The sequence below is a fragment of the Acinonyx jubatus genome, chromosome A3 (genome assembly GCF_027475565.1).
Source record: "Acinonyx jubatus isolate Ajub_Pintada_27869175 chromosome A3, VMU_Ajub_asm_v1.0, whole genome shotgun sequence".
NCBI classification, from domain to species: domain Eukaryota; kingdom Metazoa; phylum Chordata; class Mammalia; order Carnivora; family Felidae; genus Acinonyx; species Acinonyx jubatus.
In genome coordinates this window covers 53,503,878-53,520,744 of record NC_069388.1, presented here as the reverse complement: position 1 = coordinate 53,520,744, position 16,867 = coordinate 53,503,878, and the positions used below count along the sequence as shown (strand labels likewise).

Here is a 16,867-nt window from a genome sequence, read left to right as displayed (position 1 = left end):
CTCTCATCGGGTTGCTGTGAAGGGGGAACACCAGTGCAGTGTCTCACTGGGACCAGGACAAGCTCTTCTCGTCTCTGCCTGTTACTCCGTTTCTGTGAATCAGGGAGAAGGAGAGGTGGTATCCCCTGAGCACTCACTATGAGCCTTCGGGAGATTTGGGTGGTCCGGGAACAGTGGCCAGCTGTAAAATAGGTAGAGCTGAGCGTCCCCGCACACAGCTTTGGGCCATCAGCAGAACGGGGCGCATACCCCCTTGCTAATCCTTCATGACTCCCCTGGAGTAAAGCGCATTAGTGATGGACGTCACCACTGGACCTCCATGCGGGGCTAAGGTATGAAGGACACCGCCCAGGACCTCCGGTGTCTGGTGCTGTAGCAGGCACTGGAAGTCTAAATGAGACTAAGATCGGCACTGGTGGCGGGGCAGGGGGGTGGCATCTCTGTGCCAGGCCCTGGCCCCAGGACCCATAGTGCTCCCAGAATTGCAGATCGAGGTACCGAGGCACGCAAGCCCAGAGCACGCCCTCCCAGTTGAAACAGGTGCTGTAGCCAGATGCCCCCAGAAGACCGGGGAGAAGCCCCAAGTTGTGGCTCAGGTTTTTCAAATAATATTTGGGAAAAAGAAAATGTCAGTGTTACAGACAATTCAGAAAATCCTGTGGATTTCGCGGTGATAAAATGTTGCATTATTAGGAGTCCAAAGTAATGTGGAGGGGAGATATGTTTGGTCAGGGTTCATTGCTTTCTGGTTCTACCTCTTCGTCATCTGTTTCTAAAGGGAGATGCACATGGTGCTAGTGGGGAAATATTTTCAAAGGAAAACCTAGACGCGTTTCGTATATTCCCGTCTGTGTGCAACACACTCTGTAGACTGTCCTTGAGTGAATTCTTGGGCAAGAACCTTCTGCAGTCCAGCTGACCTTGTGCTGGGTAACGTTTGCAGTCTGAGGTGGTTTTTGCACAAGAGTGTATGCTTTCCTGATGGGTTTAAATCTTTGTACTTAAGATCTGATTGGAAATGTTTGTCCTTACCAGAGGTTTTGAATACGCCAATGGCCCCGCATTAAATAAACATAGGACGTGGGCAGGGTACATTTAAACCCAGGATGAGACAGGTCTTGATCCCTCTGTTTATTTCCATTGAAGGCGTATGCTTTGTGCATTGACCGTTTGTCTGTGAAATGCTTTTCTCTGGGAAAACACTGCAGCCTTCCTTTTTCACACTTGAATCCCAGATAGCCATTCGTTGGATTCGAGCCCCGCATCGGGCTCTGTACTGACAGCTCAGAGCCTGGAGCCTGCTTCAGATTCCGGGTCTCCCTCTCTCTGTTCCTCCCCCACTCTCACTCTGTCTCTCTCAAAAATAAATAAAGGTTAAAAAAAAAAAAAAAAGAATACTTGCTCAGGACCTGAGTCCAGATACTAAAATTTCTATTTCTGGAGATCCTGTCATTTGATTGTAAACATGTAGCAGAGAGAAGGGTGTAATTGTCCTGGTACACGTCTTGCCCAAACCTAGTATTTCTTTTGTGCTGCGGCATCACCTTTTCCTTGCATTAAATCATATATATACATATATACATATATATTTTTTAAGGTCTGCAGCCTTTAAAATAATGCTAGAGAGTGCATAAAGAGGAATTAATTTTTTAATCAAAATTTATGAATGTGCCATATAACGTTTTTATGAAAGCCCTACTTGAATTATCTTTTTCTATTGGACTAAAATAGAATTTGATTTTTTCCATGGGGTATTTAACGTTTTGGGTCATAATCATGCTAGGGATGAATAAATAGATCTTCTCTGAGTGAACTGTCAGGACCGATCCCCTCTGGGTCTGAAATGTAATTAAAACTGTCAGTGAACTCTCTTGGAGGTCCACAGAGCTTCAGGGTCCCCTCAGCAATGCTGGGCAAGGACTGAAAAGAGCCCCCCAAGTGCGGAGAACGTAAGGCAGCAGCAGACTCCCCCAGAGCAAGGGGGAGAGGCCACAGGTCATCTCCGTCAGGCTGCTCTTGTCCCCACTTCCTTGTGGTTTCTGGACGTTATTCTCAGATTTCCTGCAGGGATGTTTTGTAGCACAAGGCTGTGGGGTCCAGTAGGGGATCTCTCCCAGTAAATGGCCAGTGCAAGAGACCTCCGAGACAGAGGAGTGAGTCTCTAAATTTAAACATCCCTGCTCTCTGCAACCCTTCTCCCTTCATTAGGCTCTCAGACGTGCTTCCTTTCCACCGGGCAACCTTTCTTTTGTCTCCAGCAGGCTTGGAAGGCTGTGGGGAGGAGCCGTCTTGGGGAAGAGGGCTGAAGAATCTTGGGAACTTAGGTGCCTGGGTTATGGCTAGCTGTCCCCACCGTCCCCATCTCTTTCCTCCATAGAGGTACCTGACTGCCTCAGAGGTACCAGACAGGGATCTGAAGGTGGAGGAGGAGGACGTTTTTGTTTGGGCAGGGGTCAGTAGGTACAAAGCAACTTTCTTCTGGGGTGTATTGAAAATATTGGACTCTCATGCACTGCTGGTGGGAATGCAAACTGGTGCATCCACTCTGGCAAATAGTGTGGAGGTTCCTCAAAAAATTAAAAATAGAATTACCTTATGACCGAGCGATGACACTACTAGGAATTTATCCAAAGGATATGGGACTGCTGATGCATAGGGGCACTTGTACCCCAATGTTTATAGCAGTGCTATCAACAATAGCCAAGGTATGGAAAGAGCCCAAGTGTCCATCAACTAATGAATGGATAAAGAAGATGTGGTTTATATATACCATAGAATACTACTCAGCAATGAGAAAGAATGAAATCCTGCAATTTGCAACAGTGTGGATGGAACTGGAGGGTATTATGCTAAGTGAAATAAGTCAGGCAGAGGACAGTGATCATGTGTTTTCACTCATATGTGGAATTTAAGGAACGTAACAGAAGACCATGGGGGAAGGGAAGGGGCAAAAAATTAGTTTCAGAGGGAGGCAAACCATAAGAGACTCTTAAATACAGAGAACAAACTGAGGGTTGATGGGGGTGTGGGGGAGAGGGGAAAATGGGTGATGGGCGTTGCAGAGGGCACTTGTTGGGATGAGCACTGGGTGTTGTATGTAAGCAATGATTCGTGGGAATCTACTCCCGAAACCAAGAGCACACTGTATACACTGTATGTTAGCTAACTTGATAATAAATTCTATTTAAAAAAGAAAATTACTGGTTTCAGGCAAATAATTTTCAGGCAGTTAACTTAAAATCAAACGAGCACGTGGTCCCAATAAATGTGTTTTTTTCTGTTTCCTTTCAGAATTCATATGTTCCTTCTATACAAGTGATTCCCCAGATCATAATCCTCTGCTGAGATTTGGGTTGGATTCAAGAATCTGGAGAATTCCTGCAGCTTTGTAACTTCAGGAGGTGTGACCAGCTGAGAAATTCACCTTTTGAGAAGTTCTGCGTTTTGCCAGTCATCTCTTATAACTGAGTGCCAAAGGTAAGCCTGTGATTTCTGCTTAAAACAGCTGGGAGAAGTTGGTGCTTTCGCCTCAAATGCTCGATTTGCATGGTAGGTTTTCCATTAGTAAAATGACAAGAAGTGTGGCCCTCATGTATTGAGCTACATAAACTGTAAGTTTTCAAGGGCCCTGGTTCAAAAATGAGTTGACTGTTCCTGCATCAGCACATGATGGCATTACTTGGGTAACCAGGAAGCAGAATGGTGGGTGTCCCCCCACTTATAAAACGCCCTGTGGCACCAGCTCGAGGTGGTCTTGAGTCTGTACAAGTCGAGGCCTTCCTTGTGCTGCTCTGGGACTATGAGATAAATAAGAATTGCCTTCAGGATGCTTTTGGTCTGGTAAAGGTTCATTCCAACTGTGACGCCTAGAAGAATAGTCTACGTGTAAATGTGCAAACGGATAAAGGATTCTGGGGAAAATTCTGCTTGTTTGTATGAGAAATCTGCTCGCACGTGTTAAAACTGTACCCGTAGTACAGCATGTGGGCTCTGAGATCCAGGGATCCTGTAATAGCCGTTCCTGGGCAGAAACATGTAGTCTGTATAACAGAAATATTTTTCAGCCCTAACAAATCATTTGGGACATATGATTGAAATTGTAAGGGTAGTGGTTTGGTAGTGTGGTTAATCTGGTGTTCTGTCTCTGGCTGGGCAGTAGGCAGGCTTTATGAAGAAGGTGCAGTTTGGAAGTGAGAGCACCCAATTCACTAGCTTTCCTTCAGACCCTTATTTTGCTTGTGTTATTCACAAATTGTTTTAAACTGTTCTTGAATCTATAACTTTGGGCTGTAGAATCTCTTGGTATGATTTCTGTAAGTTTATTAATTTGATATAGATGAGAATTAGCTTTCATTTCATCTAAAACTGCTGCTAAAATTTTTGTAAGTGGGTTTTTTTCCCCCTTAATGACTTTTTTTTTTTGGAGGCTTCTTAATTTTACTTCTCCTTTTTGATGTGTAGTAACCTGAACAGCACAGAAATAATAGGTAGTATTTCATAAGAGTAGGATTAAGTGTCTGGGTGTCTTCAGCTTATTATTATCCTTTATGATTTCACTTGGAGGAAATGACATGTCCCATTTATTTAGAGTGTTGTTCATTGTGATTTCCAGGTCTAGGGCTTGGTTTGGAATTGAGAGCTCGAAGGTCATATTGTGTAGCTGAATTCTATGCCCTCCTTCCTCTCTCCCACTATGCTTAAAGTTATCCTGACCCTGTGCCCCCTGGACTGGTCTCTTACTAGCTTTACATAGCCTCATGCGTCGATGGGGCACTCCCAGGTTTCTCCTTCAGACCTGATGTAAGGTAAACACCATTGGGATGTTTCATGTCCAATCCTAGGAGATTTCATTACACAGAAAAGCTCTTACCCTTTGCAAATCAATTTTTTATAATAGTCATTGAAGTGGAACCTTTTAAGACTTAGTCTTTTATAAATGCAGTCACGTATTTCATGGTAATAAGTGAGAAATTAGTGCAAATCCTCAAATCTGATCGTCAGGACTCATCAGGAATTCATCAGTATTAGAATGTGACACTTAATGACATTAACACACTTCATGTTATCACTTCAGTTATTCTGAAAGTGTCTCGTTCGGAGAGTGCTAAGGCAGAGAAAGTAACGTGCTCACTCCTGGCAGTATATTCCGCACGAGTGCCCGGCAGGTATCTATTACTATTAGGCAAATGGTTGATTCCTGTGTACAGTTAGATAGAGAACCATTCATAACCATGAAAAGATACTTACAGAAATATCTATACACATATTATTTTAACTAGTTCATTTCTATAAGCTCATGACATCCATGACCAAAAAACCCTGATTGACTTATTAAGAATTACTTTTGTGGTTTAGAATAATGTCCAGTGGGAAAATCATTAGATGTATCCACTTGTATAATAAATATTTATTGTGAGCACCAACTAGATTCTAAACCATTTTTCTTACATTGACTGTTTTAGCACTGTGTTTTAGCAGCTACAAAAATAGATAAAATAAGCGCTAGAAAGCCTTTCTCATGCCCTTGTGGGATGAGGCTGGACCCTGACAGCTGTGGCTGAGGTTCTTACAGTGAGTCCCTGGTGCACATGGCAGGGCGAACTGGCTGGCCCTGAGAGGAGTCTGGAAAAGCCAGAGGATGCTCTCTGTTTGGAGTGAGTTTTGAAGAATGAGGGCATGTGTGCACCGAGGCATACTGGGTCCCCTTGGCAAGGACAAGCTAGGTGAATTCACTGGGTAACGGATCTTAGAGTTTCCAGATCATTTAAGCAATATGGGTGGGGACCCAGCATGCTCTTCGGTCAGTGGTCTTTCAACTGCCAGCAGGAAAAGGGCACATTTTGGAAAGAAGTGACAGCTATGCTAGCCTGGTAAGGTGGTTAGTGGGATGTCAGCCTCGAATGAATTGCCCAGTTATTGGGACACCAAGTTTGCCCTGTCCTGGCGCAGACCTGCACCTAGGGCCGGGCTGAGGGTGGAATGAATGAAGACGGTGGAATGTCCATGCTGCATCTCAGAGGGGCCCAACTGGAATCCCAAGCCCCTGTTTACCAAGTTGTGCACTTCCTTGCCCCATATTGTCTTCCCTGGAGCCTCCCCCACTTTGAGGTTGAAGAGCAGAATCTTGGGAACTCCCTAACCTTGACCCTGCCTATTTTGCGAAGTGGAGACCATGGGAGAAGCCTGGCGGCAGACCCTTTCCCATTTACATTAGAACTGTTAGAGAATGCGTAGCCTGTACTTAACTCTTCTCATGTATGATTGAGAATCGACTGGGGTTCATGGTCGTTGGAGGCTGGCTGGGGTTTACTGGGGATGGAAGACATGAAGGGCATGGTACACTATGCTGAAAATCTCTCATCTTTTGAGAAATGATTTAGAACCATTTTCAGGACAGAAGCTTAAGGGGTAGAAGGATCATGGTGTTATGGGACAGGAAAGACCATGGCTTAGGTGAGAAGACTTGTGAGCGAAGTGAAGGAAAGGAGACGAAGATTTCAGACCGTCAATTTGCTGATAGTATCGGAGAGCAGATGTTAATGGAGATCCTGTCCACATCATTTCCTTTATTCTTTTTTTCAGTTTTCTGGAGGTCTGATTGACAAAATTGTAAGATACTGAAAGCATACTTTGTAGTGATTTGATACACCATATACACTGTGAAAGAATCCTGACCATCTAGTTAATTAACACATCCATCACATCCTCACATATTTCTCTTCTCCTGTGTGTATGTGAGAACATTTAGGTTCCCTCTTAGCAAATTTCGATTAAATAATGCAGTGTTATTAACTGTAGTCACTCTGTTATGTATTAGATCCTTAAGCTTTATTTATCTTCTAGCTGAAAGTGTATCCCTTTTATCAACCTCTGGCTGTTTCCTCTAACCTCAGTCCCTGGCAACCACTTTTCTACTCTCTGTTTCTAGGAGTTTGACCTCCCCCCCCCCCCCGCCCCCCGCCGCCAGATATCACATATAAGTGATCCTACACAAGATTTGTCTTTCTCTGCTGGCTTATTTCACTTAGCATAATGCCTCAGGGTCCATCCGTGTTGTCAAGAATGGCAGGATTTCCTTTTTTTTTTTTTTTTTTTTCACGGCTAAATGTTATTCCGTTATGCATAAACACCACATCTTAATCCATTCATTGCTGGATAGACACGTAGGTTGTTTCCGTATCTTGGCTATTGTGAATAACAATAGCAGTGAATTTGGGGATGCACACATCTCTTTGATATCCTGTTTTCGTCTCCTTTGGATAGATATCCAGAAGTGGGATTGCTGGATCGTATGGTACTTGCGTTTGTAATCTTTTGAGGAATCTCCATAGTGTTTTCCACAGTGGCTGCACCAACTTACTTTCCTATCAACAGTGAGAAGGTGCTTCCTTTTCTCCACATACTTGTCAATACTTGTTGTCTCTTGTATTTTTGCTAATAGCCATGCTAACAGGTATGATGAGGTGATATCTCATTGTGGTTTTGATACATTTCCCTGGTGATTAGTGATGTTGATCGCCTTTTCATGTACCTGTTGGGCATTTAGATATCTTCTTTGGAAAAATATCTGTTCAGATCCTCTACCTATTTTTTGTTTGTGTTTTTGCTACTGAGTTGTAGGAGTTCTTTATATATTTTGGATATTAGCCCTTCATCAGATAATGTGATTTGTATTTTTCCCCGTTCCGTAGGTTACTTTTCACTCTGTTTATGGTTTCCTTTGCTATGCAGAAGCTTTTTAGACTGATGTAGTCCCACTTGTTTATTTTTGCTTTTGTTGACTTTTGCTTCCAAAAACACATTGCCAAGACCAATGTCAAGGAGCTTACTGCCTATGTTTTCTTCTGGGAGTTTAATGGTTTTGGGTGGTATATTCAAGCCTTTACTCTACTTTGAGTGAATTATGTCTATGGTGTAAGATAGTGGTCTAGTTTGATTCTTTTACATGTGGCTGTCCAGTTTTCCCAATACCATTTATTAAAGAGACTATTCTTTCCCTGCTGTATATTCTTAGCTCCTTTGTTGGAAATTAATTGATCATCCATGTATGGGATTATTTTGGGGCTCTTTGTTCCATTGATCTATGTGTCTCTTTTTATGCCAACACCATACTGTTTTTGATTACCACAGCTTTGTAATATAGCTTGAAATCAGAAATCCATGCCTCCAGCTTTGTGGGTCTTTTTTGTTTTTGTTTTTGTTTTTGTTTTTTTTTCCCTCAAGGTTGCTTTGGCTATTCAGGATCTTTTGTGGTTCCATAAAAATTTTAAGATTGTTCTATTTCTGACAAAAATGCCATTGGAATTTTGATAGGGATTTCACTAAGTCTGAAAATGGCTTTGGGTTATATGGACATTCTTACAATCCGTGAGCATGGAATATCTTTCTGTTTGTGTTTTCTTCGCTTTGTTTCGTCAGTGTCTTACAGTTTTCAGTGTATAGATATTGTACCTCCTCAGTTATATTTATAGCTAGGTATTTTATACTTAGTGATGCAATTGTAAATAAGATCACTTTCTTAATTTCTCTTCCTGATAGTCCATTGTTAATGTAGAGGAACAGAACCGATATTTGTACAGCATATTGATATTGTATATTGCAACTTCATTGAATTTGTTTATCATGTCATCTGCAAATAGTGACCGTTTTTCTTCTTCCTGTCGGATTTGGGTGCTTTTTGTTTCTTTTTCTCGTCCAATTGCTCTGGCGAGGAATTCTAGTACTATGTTGAAAAGTGGCAGGAGTGGACATACTTCTCTCGTTCCTCGATCTTTGGGGAAAAGCTATCAGTTTTTCCACTACTAGGTATGTTATTAGCTGTGAGCTTTATTATGTTGAGTTTACATTGCTAAAAAATACTGCAGTATTGATTCTACCACAGTTAACCTGGTGGTGGAGTGAGTTGATGGGAACCTGCTTTAACCTACTGGACACTTTTCAGTCCAGGTTTGCTCAAGTACAAGGGCTCTCAAACATCTGTACCTGTGCTCTCATCTGTACCCCATGCTTGTGTGATGCTTATAATGCAGGGCAGCATTCCCTACAGATGGCACCACCCCTGGAGAGGGTGGCCCTGCCTCTCTCTCCCTGTTCTGGGCAACCAGTGAATTTGAAAAGGGATTTCACTTGACTGTAATATCTTTGTGCATCTTAGCAAATTTCACATTATTGCATATTAGGTTTGCTGCAACATTCTACCCAATTATGGTCTGAAAGTGGATATTTCTTGTGTACCAAAGAAACACATTTTAGATGTCAGTCCTTTTTGTCTTCCCATCGATCCTTTTATTTTGAACTTCTTGAAGAGTAAATGGAGGGACTGAGACGGATTTTTAAAAATGCTTTAAACTTACATTCCAGTGAGCTCTTTTCTTCTTCCAAGGATCGAAATTAAAATGGAGCATAAATTGTAAAAAAACAAAACAAAACAAAAACAACCTACCAGACACTTTTCTGGTACTTGGCACAGGGCTTTTGCCACCTCTGTTGTTGTCCTTAATCTGAAAGACAGATCTCATTACCCCTATTTCATAAACAGAGGCACTAACCCTCAGGAGAGGGTAAGAGGATTGCCTGTGTTCATAGAGTTGAACTTGCACAATAGCATTTTGACCAAGGTCCTGGTTTATAAGTCCATGTTCTTTCTCTTCCCCATGTCCCTGACATACCCTGGCAATGACACAGTAATCCCCTGTTGTCTGAGCACTAACTTGGGACCGGGGACCACTTGACACTCAGATTAAACAGCATGGCCAAAGCCCAGAGCTCATAAGAGCAGGCTGTACACCCACATTTTCCTGACCCAAAGCCTTTCATTCTTCCTAGACCATGAATTTTATCCATTTACTTATTTTTTTCCATAGAAAAGTCTCCAGGAACTAAGTATGGTTTGGAAGCAAGTCTCTTTTGGAAACTTAAAGAAGGGAGCATGAAGGAAAGCTTTGGGAAGGATCGGAGGGATGGGAGACAGGAAGCTGAATCCCGTGGAGGGCATTGTACCTGCTGAAGTCCTCGCGTCAGCTCAGCAGCTCGGGACCAAGCTGAGGTCAGGACACAGGCATCAGACTTCCACTTGTGCTGTTCCCAGATGGCGTTCAGAGTCACCTTGTACTCATGATTCCTCTCTTATGAACAGACCTTTGAAAGAGAAGTCATTTGTAGACTCAAGAGGACCTGGTATACTTTCTGTGTTCTGGGTCGTCCCGCGGTCCATTATACTTCCAGCACCTTTGTACATCAGAGTGAAGCTGCATAAAATCGCAGTTTAATGATTTTTCAATGTAGGCAATGAAACCATAATTTTATAGTGGTTGCAGTGATGATCAAAGTTGAAACAAGCATTTTTCTTTTCTGTCTTACCTAACATGCCCTAACAGGGTGGCTTCTTAGAAAGCTGGAAAAAACAATTAAAAACACGGGAAAGCAAGTCCTTGCCCTTTCCACACCCTTTCTTTTCTCTCTGACAGATTGTAGAGGCTGAATTCATAGCATTCCTGTCCTTTCTCCACTGTTCTCTGACTCGTACCTTCTGGTTTACTAAGGAATTTTCCTATAAATTTTCCTAAATTCTCTTTAAAGCCAGGTGATGTGGCCGTTCCTCTCTCTTTTCACACCACCACCGTTGTATAAAAGAAGGAAATGAGCCAGAGGTCGTGGGTTATAATTACTTAATCAAATATGGCCCTGTGTTGGATGGTGACCTTCGTGCTGGTTTGCATGGTGACCTAGTAGCACTCTTTGTCTTCTTTTAAGAGCCTGTAGATGTGACAGAACAATACTAAGAGGCAGGTCACACGGAGCTTGAAATGAGAGCATTGCTGCAGTCGTGGTTCCCCAGTTAGGTGAAGTGTTTTTTCTTGACCTTTCTCGAAAAAAACAAAAAGCACATTCCTGCCGTGTGCAAGTGTTGCACGGTAGGGGGGTGTAGGCTTTTTTAGCAAGTTACCACGCATCTGTGACTGATGACGGGGTTGCATCCCAACAAGCCTGTCATAAGTTGAAAACAGTGTTAAGTCAAAAAAGCATTTGATACACCCGTGAACATCAGAGTTTAGCCTAGCCTAGCGCTTAGAACACTTACTTTAGCCCCCAACTGGGCAAAATCATCTAACACAAAGCCTGTTTTCTAATAAAGTGTCAAATATCCCATATGATACATTGAATACTGTACCGAAAGTGAAAAACAGAATGAAAACAAACAAACAAAAAAACCGGAATGGTTGTCAGTATATCGGTTATTGATCTTCGTGATCATGAGGCTGCCTGGGGCCATGGCCCCTGCCCTGCATCATGAGAGAAGATTGTACCACGTATCACTAGCCCGGGAAAAGATCCAAATTCAAAATCCAAAGTACAGTCTCTACTGAATGCATATTGCTTTCACGGCATCATCAAGTCGAAAATTCCTAGGTGGAGCCATCGGAATTGGGGGCCCTCTGTAGATCTCGAACAGGGAGATCTGTTGGAGGTGGTGGATGTGTTTATTACCTTGTTTGTCCTGATGGTACCAAGGCGTATGCATATGTCCGAACTCATCCAATTGTACATATTAAATATGCGTGACTTTTTTTTTTATATGAAGTATATCTCAGTTAGCTTGAAAAATAAATTGCTGCGTCAGTATGAGAATTCCTTTGACCTCCGACCAGCGTGTGCCCATCTAAAGGGGTGCATGGGATGCTGCAAAGCTGTCTTCCACAGGAAGTATGTCTGGTGGTCCTGGAACACTGTGGGGGATGGTCCTAGGGACCTCTTGCTTCCACCTTCTCTGTGGAAGGTGTGGTGGTCCAGGTTATGTTACAGAACTGTCCACACGGTACTGTCCTAGGACTCCAGAATCATAGACCCGGCACTTCTCTGGTCCCTCCATGTCACCATCCCAGAAACCAAGGCTTAGACCTTAACACATGGCCGTGAAAAACACCAGTGAACAGATGTCAGTCTTTGTAGCACACACCCGCATGCACAACACTTTCTCCAGAATCTTCTGTTCCAGGCACGAGTCAAAGAGGCTGGGAATCTAACCTCCAAGAAAATATCATCATTGTTTTACAAAACTGTGTTCAATATGGAGTTTGGGGATTATAAGACAGGCATTTGAAAATGGCCAGTACATAGCTTCTCCCACAAAAGAGACCACCACCAGACCCAGGCTATGGACAGGAAAGACCTTCTTGTTTCAGGCTCCTGGGATCAGTGGTTCTCCCTAGCTCTTCTCATCCTTGTTTTTTCTTTAATGTTTATTTATTTTGAGAGAGAGAGAGCGTGCATGCACAAGAGAGGAGGGGCAGAGAAAAAAGGGGAGAGAGAGAATCTCAAGCAGGCCCCGTGCTGTCAGTGCAGAACCCTACGCGGGGCTTGATCTCACAAACCATGAGATTATGACCTGAGCTGAAATCAAGAGTCGGACGCTTAACTGACTACCCAGCTCTTCTGCTCTTGGCATGGAAAGTCTCTCATAGTCTCTGTAAGCACTACCAAATCTATGACAAACTCTCTGGGTAGGATCATAAACTGTAAGTCCCCAAACCTTCTAAACAAGTCTGAAGAAGCGGGGTCTCAGAGCTGCTGTACTCCCCGCTCCTTTCCCAGGAGTGCCTTTGGGGGGCCCAAGCAGAATGCAGCCTTCTATGGAAACATCCCACCTGTACACTAAACATTCTGAGTCCCCCAGTGGGCCCGGGTCTGGCCTAGAGTCCACGCGGTGGCCCTGGGCTGCTGCTGACTACCACCTGCCCACACCGTGGCCTGCATAGTATTCCACACAGGAAGGGCAGAGAGCCAAGGGCTCCGGACAGGGAACCACTACAGTGGATTCAAAAATTAGGATCTCCCTTACTTCCAGAGGGCAGTCAAGCTCAAATCCAACCCGTCAGCTTGTCACTGTTATTGCTGGTCAAGTTCAATTCTCTGAGAGACTGAGAAGACAAGTGTCATTTCACAGCGAGATGCGGGTTGGGCCGCTGCAGTCCTGGACCTGGCAGGTGGATACAGCCACCTCCCACTCAGTGAGCGCTGGGCCATCCAGGTTTCCATTCAAACCTTGCTTTTGTTACCATCTTGCTCATTAACACAGCCACAAATTGCTCCCTTTAAACGGTGATGTTCTATGGTCTGATTTAGTCATGAAGTTTTTATTTGATATCCTAGAGCCGGTACTGTTCCCAAAGAAAACTTTTGCAACGTTACAATAAAAGTCGACAGGAGAAATCTAAAACTCAGGCTGCATTTTTGTTCTCTACACTGAAGCACATCAGTGACACGAGAAGGTGGAAGCAAGAGGTCCCTAGGACCATCCCCCACCCCCTGACAGTGTTCCAGGACCACCAGACATGCTTCCTGCAGAAGACAGCTTTGCAGCGTCCCACGCACCCCTTTAGATCGGCACACGCTGGTGGGAGGTCAAAGGAATTCTCATACTGACACAGCAATTTATTTTTCAAGTTAACTGAGATATACTTCATATAAAAAAAAATCACGCATATTTAATATGTACAATTGGATGAGTTCGGACGTATGCATACGCCTTGGTACCATCAGCACAAGAAGAAGTATTCAAGGTGTGTGAGACACCACAGGCCCCCCTCCAGCTCCAACTGGCAGTAAACAGTCGCTCATCTCCCATGTGCCCCTCACCTCTAGCAGATTCCCCCCAGCTACAAGCTGCCCATGCTGCTGGCTTTTGTTGGCTGGGTGGGCCAGGCATAGAGCAGGGGCTGGTAACGTGATAGGTGCTTGGGGGTGAGTGGAGACAGGTGTGCCTTGGCCTCTGCCTCACCACTTTTCCTTCCGGAAGCACACGGGCCTCAGGGAACTCTGGGTCAGTGCCTGCTGGCTTCACAAGGGAGCCGCCAACCTGGAGGGGTGGATGGGGTGGGGCATCTCATGGGGGAAGCTCCCCAGAGATTCAGGTTTGCTGATGGAGGGGAGGATCACTGGTGCAGATGTTTTCATCCCAAACCTGCCTCAACCTCACAGAGCCACTTTGAAAATCACAGACCCCGGGCCCAGGCCCTAGCTCCGGGGATTCGATGCGGGGAAGCCTGGAGTTTTTTTGCTTGATTTTAAAACTTCTCAAGTCCTTCTCATCAGCCAATTTGGAAACTTCTAACGTGAACCCTGGATTTTGTTTTCGCACTAGGGAGATGAAGGGCTAGTTTGGGATTAAGAGCATAGGCTAAAGGCAAGAAAAGAGAGTCAAGGTGCGTATCAAAATGCAGTGTTCCTGTTTCCTAGATGGGGCTCAGTTGCTTTTGTGCCAGGGTCACCTCCTCTGTGCTCTGGGCCACTTGGTAACGTGCATTTTTCTTGAAGAGTCACTAGGATGCTCAGGCTTGACTCTAGACCAACCTGGAGTGAGCTAAAGGGGCCTGGGAGGCTGGATGTTTGCATCAATCGTCCTGCAACGGACCTTCTACTTTGAAGGCCTCCAGTTGAAAATTGTCATGTATTCACACTGTAGGTGATTCATGAAACTTAAAAAAAAAAAAAAAAATCCATTCCATGACTGATTATAGTGTTTCTTGGCAATTCTAATTTTATGGTTACAGTGAGCTAACCCTCAAGGGAGACTGGTCTTATATACAGAAATCTAACAAAATATAATGAAGAAACAGGAAGCCACACAGGGTGCCTTGGTGCTTTAGAACATCCCAGAAATAGGAGTGCTAATCCTCTCTCTCCATATCTTATGTTCTCAATTTTGGAGATTTCAGCATGAGGGATGGTGGTTCCGGCAGAATGTGGCTCGGGGTCAGTGGAGAAATCACACAGCAGAGCCTCTATTATTTTGTATGAAAGGGAAATAATTTATTTTCTGCTAGGGACTTTCTACAGAGCCCTTATTTTTGCCCATGAGGGACAATATCTGGGTTTACCTGCAGAACACAGGAGAGGTGTGAAACAGAACTTTATAAAAGGTAACGTACCCAAAGTCACTTTTTGCTCTCAGTGATGTCACACACTGAAGACCGTAGGATACATTCGGTTCCAGACCCACACCCTCTAGCTTCAGGATCAAAGTCCCTTAGGTCTTAGTGTCCTAGTGACCGGGATTGGAGCTCCTCGTACCACAAGATCCCAATGGATCAGCTGATGAACCGGATGATTGCATTAGGTCCTTTGTGACTCTAGAATTGGGCATGAAAATGTATGTCCCTTAGAGGCTGACCGCATGAGGCCCAGTCCTGTCTCCTCAGATGTTTTGCTTGCAGGATGGATGATGTTTGTGGGGAAGCTTGTCATTTTGATGGTCTCAGTAATGGAAAACTCAAAGAGGCTGCTGTATAGAGTACCTGATGACTTGGGCTTTTTTTTTTTCTTGCAAAAAATAGAACTGAGTAAAGCAGAAATTGCTTATTCTCAAATTAGAGCCCAATTTCAAATGGGTTACTTGGTATAGGGTTCTGAACTCTTTGCACAGTTATAGGACCCCTGGGTTTGGGCCATTCCTAACTCGTCCCTACAGTACCCCTCCATTTTAGCACAAAACCGGCCAAGTAAATGTCCTGTGTTCTCAGGAGCTTCTGTCTCTCCTGTCATATCCTGGAACACTTTAGAGATAGTTTATATGCATGTATGTATGTACATGTATATGTGTATGCGTATGTGTTGACAATAAAAGGATGGAAAAATCTATACCATGTAAACAGTAAGCTTTATCAAATGAAAGGCAGGAATGGCCATATTAACATCAAAGTACACTTCAGAGTATGGAAAATCACCAGGTATGGAGGATCCTATCCAGGAGAGCACAGTACATTTAGTTGTCCTGTGTCCTAAGGCTGTGACCACCCCTGAGACTTCCTTGGTTTGGGTGACCTGGACAACACTTGTCAGGTGTTCCTCGGTTGGGATTTAGCTGGTAGTTATTCTCATTGTTAGGCTGGAGTTATGGGTTTTTTGGAGGATGACCATAGGGGTAAAATGGCATTTTTCATCACATACTACCCAGGGTATGTGCTGTCCATCTGCCTTATTAATGTGCCCTTGGCCTTAACCAGCTGGCAGAGGCTGCCTGTTAGGGTTCTCCACTCTAGAGTTCCTCCTTGTGCCCTTCTCAGGCTGTCTTCCTGGGGAGGAGGTCTGAGTGCAGCCCCCACGTAAGTGAGCAGGTTAAGCTCCCGATCCTTGAGAAGGAGGAGCTACATGATTTATTTGGAATTCCTCTGGTGACGTTTGTCTTTTCTCTCCCACTTATTTATTTACTCAACTTTCCATTCCCTTGCTGCTTCTTTTTTTTCTTTTTTTTTTTTTTTGTAATTTCTATGCTGAATGTGGGGCTTGAACTCACAACCCTGAGATTGAGTTGCTCACTCTCCTGACTGTGCCAACCAGGCACCCTCATTCCCTTACTTTTTGAAGCTCATTTCACTATATACATAGGTAAGCCTAAACAACGGTGTTTTATTGGCTGGTTTCAGGGCTTTCTGAAAATGGAACCGTGTAGGGTCCTTTGCCTCTTTTCCCTACTCATCATGGTGTCTGGGAGTCATCAAAGTGATTTGGGGCGGCTTGCTTCTCTTTCACTGCTGTACGGTACCGAGTCGTGTGACCATGCACGCCTTTCTCCCTTCTCCCCTTGTTTGGATGCTCTGTTTCTCTTCTTTAATGTCATAAGCAGTGCTGCTGTGAGCACTGCTGGGCAGGTGCCCCGACACACATGAGCCACTTTCTCTACCACCCACGACTCAGAGTGGAATTACCGCTTTGCACGGTGTGCCACGTTCAGCTTAAAGGAAAATACCAAACTGTCTTCCAAAGCGGTTACTCCATTTCGGTTTCTCCAGCAGAATGTGAGGGTTCCTGTTGCTCCACAGCCTTCCGAACACCTGTATCCTCAACCTTGTGCATTTTTAATCCATCTGGA

At 44.1% G+C, this 16,867-nt stretch overlaps 1 protein-coding gene across 3 annotated transcripts in view; it reads left to right on the top strand.

Annotated features, from left to right (window-relative positions):
• Nucleotides 1–16,867, top strand: part of NCK2 (NCK adaptor protein 2) — a 152,494-nt gene that overhangs the window by 74,987 nt on the left and 60,640 nt on the right. For all 3 annotated transcript variants that reach the window (XM_027069389.2, XM_027069387.2, XM_053200364.1), the window contains exon 2: nt 3,292–3,477. The gene's annotated coding sequence lies outside the window, so the exon portion shown is untranslated. The remainder of the gene's footprint in view (nt 1–3,291; nt 3,478–16,867) is intronic.